The sequence below is a fragment of the Bos taurus genome, chromosome 13, assembly GCF_002263795.3.
Source record: "Bos taurus isolate L1 Dominette 01449 registration number 42190680 breed Hereford chromosome 13, ARS-UCD2.0, whole genome shotgun sequence".
Classification (NCBI taxonomy): Eukaryota; Metazoa; Chordata; class Mammalia; order Artiodactyla; family Bovidae; genus Bos; species Bos taurus.
This window is the reverse complement of record NC_037340.1, coordinates 33,863,126-33,870,072: the sequence shown is the minus strand read 5'-3', so window position 1 is coordinate 33,870,072 and position 6,947 is coordinate 33,863,126. Positions and strand designations below refer to the sequence as shown.

The window sequence follows — 6,947 nt, the reverse complement described above, 5'->3', positions numbered from 1 at the left end:
GTGGTGTAGATTTCTAAGCAAAAATTGGAATAATTAAATACACTGAGCTCTCCATTATTTTATTTTACTACTCTATTACAAAAGAAGACACTTTGTGCTGCCATGTAAGCCTAGCTACTGGATTCCATCGCCAAGCATCGTCATCCCAGCTCCTGCTGCCAACTTCAGTTTTTGTTGCCATATGTGTACCAGTGGTCAGTCCTCACTGCTGTGAATACGCTCTGCTACCCTACCCTTGCACAAGTGCTCACAACTGGCCACCAACACTACACACACACCCTCTTGACTGTGTCTGGCCCCTGCCACCATTCTGGCTCCCACTACTGAGCATGTACCTATGGATAACTCCTCCAGCAGAACAACTGTAGACAGCTGGTCTTGGCTCCTGCTGCCACATGCATGCCTACAGCCAGCCCCAACTGCTGTCGCCAGCCTGCTGAACCCCTACATTCATAGCCAGCCCTAACCCCTGCCTACCCAAGGATACTCACTACTAGGTCTGGAGTTACTGTTGAGGACCCCACCAGCCCTCATAGCCTCATAGCCACTGTTTGACCTCAGCTGCTGCACCACCGAGTCTCTCCCCCAAACCTGGAACTACCATCTACTCCTACACTCAATGGAAGCTTCTTTATCAGAACTGGAAAAGGTGACTTCTTTCAGATGCACAGACACCAGTGCAAGGAAACAAGAAACATCAAAAGTCAAGGAAATATGACACAACCAAAAAAACTCAATAAACTTCCAATAACCTACCCCTAAAGAAATGGAGATCCACAAAATGCCTAAAAACAGGCAAAATAATTGTCCTAAAGAAGCTCAGTGAGCTACAAGAGAAACATAGACAAACAGTGGTAGGAAATTAGGAAAATAACACAAGAACAAAATGAGATGTTCAACAAAGAGAAAAAATATAAAAGAACCAAATAAATCCTGGAGCTGAAGCATAAAATGCCTGAGCTAAAAAATGGGGAGTTCAGAGCTCTAACATCAGACTTGATAAAGCATAAGAGAGACTCTGTGAACTCAGAGATAGGTGATTTGAAATTATCCAGCTGGAGCTAAAAAAAGAAAGAATGAAAAAATCCTACAGGATTTATGGGACATTGTTAAAGGAACCAATATGCTAATTACAGAACTCTCTGAAGGAGAAGAGACAAAGGGGCAGAGAGTTTATTTAAAGAAATAATAACTGAAAACTTACCAAATTTGGGGAGGGAAATAGATATCAAGACTTAGGAAGCACTAGGACTCCAAATAGATTGAACATAAAGACGTCTACAGCAAGAAACCTTACAGTTAAACTGTCAAAAGTTAAAGGCAAAGAGAGAATTTTGAAAGTAGCAAGAGAAAAGTGACTCATCACATACAAGGGAACCCCCTTACTCCCCAGAAGACTGTCAGTGGATTTTTTAAGAAACCTTGCAGGCCAGCAGAGAGTGGGATGATACATTTCAGAATATCCAAATGAAAGAAAACCTTCCAACTAAGAATACTATACCCTGTGAAGTATCCTTTAAAAGAAGAGAGAGTCTCCCAGATAAACAAAAACTGAGGAAGTTTAACACCACTAGACCTGCCTTACAAGAAATTCTGAAGAATTCTTCACATGGGATCAAAACATGCAAAACAGCAACATGAAAATATATGAAAGTATAGATTTCACTGGTAGAGTGAGATATAGCATATATCTAGACAAATATATGGAGAAGGCGATGGCACCCCACTCCAGTACTCTTGCCTGGAAAATCCCATGGACGGAGGAGCCTGGTGGGCTGCAGTCCATGGGGTCGCTAAGAGTCCGACACGACTGAGCGACTTCACTTTCACCTTTCATTTTCATGCATTGGAGAAGGAAATGGCAACCCACTCCAGTGTTCTTGCCTGGAGAATCCCAGGGATGGCAGAGCCTGGCAGGCTGCCATCTATGGGGTCGCACAGAGTCGGACACGACTGAAGCGACTTAGCAGCAGACAAATATAGACAATATAAATATATAGACAAATATAGCATAATATAACAGTGTAATGGTTGTGTACAAATTACCTATAACATAAAACTTAGAAGACAAAAGTATTAATTATAACCACAAAAATTGAATAACAGATCCACAATATAAAAAGTAAATTCTGACCCCAAACTAAGAGTTTTTGTATGCAATTTAACATGCATTATCAAATTAGGATAGGTGGTTATGAATACAAGAAGACTTATATGAGCTTCACGGTAACCACAAAGAGAAAACTTCAGTAGACAAACAAATGATAAAGAGAAAGGAGTCAAACCAAATCATTACCAAAGAGCTCAACAAAAGAAGGGAGGAAGAGAGGAATAAAAAGAACTTCAAAACACACGGAAAACAATAAAGTGAAAATAGTTAAGTCAATAATGACTGTGAATAATTACTTTAAGTGTAAATGAATTAATGTGCCCAATCAAGGCAGAGAGTGGCTGGGTGACTAGAAAAAAGGAAAAATGAAGATCTAGTGACAGATTGACTGGAAGAGATGCACTTTAGATATCAAGTCAGATAAGATAAGGGATAGGTAAAAAGATATTACATAGAATTGATAACCAAAAGAGAGCAGGTGTGGCTATACTTACGTCAGACAAGATAGACTTTAAGTCAGAAACTGTCACTAGAGACGAGGAAGGTCATTATATAATAAGAGTCAACTCAGTAGGAAGGTAGAACAATTATATATGCACCCAATATCAAGAGCACCTAAATATATAAAACAGATATTGACAAATCAACATAGAAAACTGATAAGTAGAAGAGTTGTTGGAGACTTCAGTACCGCACTTTGAGTAATAGGTAAAACATCTGGCAGAAGATCAGTAAGAAAACAGATGACTTGAACAACACTACAGATCAAGTGGACCTAATATGCAGAGTTTTCACCAAATAATGGTAGAATATGCAGTCTTCTCAAGTGCCCATAAATATTTTCTAGGATAGATCATGTGAGGTTATAAAAAATAACATCTTAAATTTAAGAGGACTGAAATCATATCAAGTATCTTTTCAGACCACAGTGAAATGAAACTAGAAATCAATAACAGAAAATAGGAAGATTCACAAACAAGTGGAAACTAAGCAACACATTCTAGAACAGTCATTGAGTGAAAGGGGAAATCAAAAGGGAATTTTAAAAATACCTTGAGATAAATGAAAATAACATATAACTTAGCAAAGCTTATGGGATACAACAAAAGTAATACTAAAAAGAAAGTTTATAGTCATAAATACCTACATTAAAAAAGAAGAGGGACTTCCCTGGTGGTCCAGTGGTAAAGAATCTGCCTGCCGATGCAGAAGACACTGGTTCAGTCGGTCCAGGAAAATCCCACATGCCATGGGGCAGCTAAGCACATGTACCACAACTACTGAAGCCACATGCCTAGAGCCCATGCTTTGCAACAGGAGAAGCCACTGCAATGAAAATCCCATACACCACAATGAAGAGTAAGCCCCCCACTCCCCACAACTAGAGAAACCCCACATATAGCAATGAAGACCAAGTGCAGTCATAAATAAATAAATAGAAGAGAGATCTTAATCTACCTTTACAACTCAAGGACCTAGACAAAGAAGAGCAAACTATACCCAAAACTCGCAGAACGAATGAAATAATAAATACTAGAGCAGAAATAGAGAATATAAAAACATTACCAAAACAAAGTCCATGAAAGTAAGAGTTGGTTTTTTTAAAAGATAAAATTGACACACCCTTAACTAGTTTAGGGGAAGAAAAGAGCATATTCAAATGAAATCAGAAATTACAGACATTACAGAGAAATAAAAAGAATCCTAAGGGACTGTTACGAACAATTATATGCCAACAATTGGATAATTCCTAGAGACATACGATATACCAAAATAGAATCAAGATGAAATACAAAGCTCAAACAGACCAATAAGAAAGAGATTGAATTAGTAATAACCAGCCAACAAAGAAAAATTGTGGATTCAACGGCCTCATGGAAGGAATTCTACCAAACATTCAAAGAAGAATTAATACCAGCTCTTAAACTCTTCTCAAAAAATATAAACAGAGAAAATACTCCTAAACTCATTTAATGAGGCCAGCATCACCCTGATTCCAAAACCAAAGACAACACAAGAAAACTATAGGCCAATATTTCTGAACATAGATGCAAAGTCCTCAAGATGCTAGCAGATTGAATTTAACAGCACATTAAAGTGAAAGTGAAAGTTGCTCAGTCGTGTCCGACTCTTTGCGACCCCATGGACTGAACAGTCCGTGCAATTCTCCAGGCCAGAATACTGGAGTGGGTAGCCTTTGCCTTCTCCAGGGGATCTTCCCAACCCAGGGATTGAAGCCAGGTCTCCCTCATTTCAGGTGGGTTCTTTACCAGCTGAGCCACAGGGGAAAGCCAAGAATACTAGAGTGGGTAGCCTATCCCTTCTCCAGGGGATCTCCCCAACCCAGGAATCAAACTGGGGTCTCCTGCATTGCAGGCAGATTCTTTACCTACTGAGCTATGAGGGAAGCCCTAAAAGGTAAAATTTATTCCTGGGATGCAAGGATTATTCAGTGTATGAAAATCTATCACTGTGGTGCAATAGAATGAAAGACAAAAAACAGATGATCATCTCAATAGATTCAGAAATATAATTTTGACAAAATTCAAATTCTTTTATGAATAAAAACTTTAAACAGGTGTAGGAGGAATGTACTTGAACACAACAAAGGCTTTATGTGAAAAAAAAATTAACATCATAACCAATAGGAAGGTAACAGTTTTTCCTCTAAGACTCAGAACAATAGAGCTAACATATAATAACAGAAGTTCTGATGAGTAATCAGGAAAGAAAAAGAAATAAAAGGCATTGAAATCATAAGAGAAGAAATAAAATTACCTGTTTGTAGTGACATGATCTTACAGATAGAAAGCTCTTAAAGGCTCCACAAAAAAATCCTATTAGAACAAATAAATTCAGCAAAGTTACCGGATATAAAATCAACATTAAAAAAATCAGTTCCATTCCTATACACTAAAACTATCTGAAAAAGAAACTACCAAAAAAGCCTATTTGCATTAGCTATGCAAAGAATAAAATACTTAGATATTAGGCAAGGAGGTTAAAGACATACACTGAAAATTATAAAGCATAGATGAAGGACATTTTTAAAAAGCACAAATAAGTGGAAAGCCATTCAACATTCATAAATTGCAAACATTAATATTGTTAAAATGTTTATACTACCCACAGTGATCTATAAATTCAATGTAATTCCTATCAAAATTCCAATGATTTTGTTTTTGTTAATAGAAAAAACATCCTAAAATTCCTATAGAACCAGTCGTGTCCAACTCTTTGCAACCCCGTGGACTGTAGCCTTCCAGGCTCCTCTCTCCGTGGGATTCTCCAGGCAAGAATACTGAAGTGGGTTGCCATTTCCTTCTCCAGGGGATCTTCCCAACCCAGAGATTGAATCCAAGTCTCCTGTACTGCAGGGAGATGCTTTAACCTCTGAGCCACCAGGGAAGCCCTACATATACAACCACAAAAGACTTCAAATAGCCAAAGCAATCTTAAACAAAAAGCAAAGCTAGAGGCATCAATGCCTGACTTCAAATCACATTCCAAAATTATAGTAATCAAAAGAGTAAGGGACTGACATAAAAACAAACATACAAACCAATGGAACAGAATAGAGAACCCAGAAGCACAGTTACACATTTACAGTCAACTGATCTTTGATAAAGTGTCCAATAACACATGATGGGAAAAGGATAGTCTCACATGATGAGGATATTCAAATAAAATCAGAAATTACAGACATTACAGAGAAATAAAAAGAATCCAAAGAGACTGTTAGGAACAATTATATGCCAACAATTGGATAATTCTTATAGACATACAATGTACCAAAACTGAATCAAGATGAAATACAAAGCTCAAACAGACCAATAAGAAAGAGACTGAATTAGTAATAACCAGCCAACAAAGATAAATCATTCCCCGCCACAAACACACACATGATGTTAGGAAAACTGGGTATCTACATGCAGAAGAATTAAATTGGATTCCTATCTTCTATCATTTACAAAAATCAACTCAAAGTGGGTTAAAACTTAAATGTAGGGCCCGAAACTATTGGGTTGGCCAAAAGGTTCTTTTGTTTTTTCCCGTAATATGGTTCTAGTGGCACTTAGTGGTCTTTAAGTTCATTCAAAACAATTTTGTTAGATCATATTATGTCAGCTGTCTTATCAGCGTTCACTTAAAAACTTAACAAAATTGATAAAATTTTAGTAAATTGTAAAAATTTAGTAAAAAGTAAAAATTTATTGAAGAAAAAAGTAACATTTTTGGCATATTAGGCTTTATTATGTCAAGAAAGGTAAAAACTTACACACCAAAAAAGCCTTGTGCAGTGTATAGAGAAGGTGCCTGTGACATGTCATAAGTGGTTTTTGAATTTTGATGTTGGAGATTTCTCACTAGATAATGCTCCCAGGTCAGATAGATGAGTTGAAGTTGATAGTAATCAAATTGAGACTTTAATTGTGAGAACAATCAACATTATACCACATAGGAACTAGCTGATATACTCAAAATATCCAAATCAAGCATTGAAAATCATCTGCATTATTTTAGCTTTGTTAGGTTTATTGCTTTGGTGTTTAGCTTCCTTTTAAGCAAAAAAAAAAAAAAAAACCTTCACTGTATTTCCTCATGCACTTCTCTACTGAAACATAATGAAAGGGTTCGTTTTTAAAATAAATGGTGATGGGCAATGATAAGTGGATACTGTACAATATAATATTGGAATGGAAGAGATCATGGGGCAAGTGAAATGAACCACAAAAGGCCAGTGATGTTGTGTATATGGTGGGATCGGAAGGAAGTCCTCTATTTATGAGCTCCTTCTGGAAAACCAAACAATTAATTCCAAGTATTACTCCCAGTA

At 37.1% G+C, this 6,947-nt stretch overlaps 1 protein-coding gene and 1 long non-coding RNA gene across 3 annotated transcripts in view; both read left to right on the top strand.

The window, feature by feature from the left end:
- Positions 1–6,947, top strand: part of ZEB1 (zinc finger E-box binding homeobox 1) — a 196,785-nt gene that overhangs the window by 97,947 nt on the left and 91,891 nt on the right.
- Positions 1–6,947, top strand: part of LOC104973760 (uncharacterized) — a 94,228-nt gene that overhangs the window by 54,935 nt on the left and 32,346 nt on the right. The window contains exon 3 of one of the 2 annotated variants that reach the window (XR_009496863.1): positions 10–6,942. The exons of the other annotated variant lie outside the window; for it this stretch is intronic. This is a non-coding gene — a long non-coding RNA (uncharacterized lncRNA). Of the gene's footprint in view, positions 1–9; positions 6,943–6,947 lie in introns of those variants that run through there. 2 annotated transcript variants of the gene reach the window in all.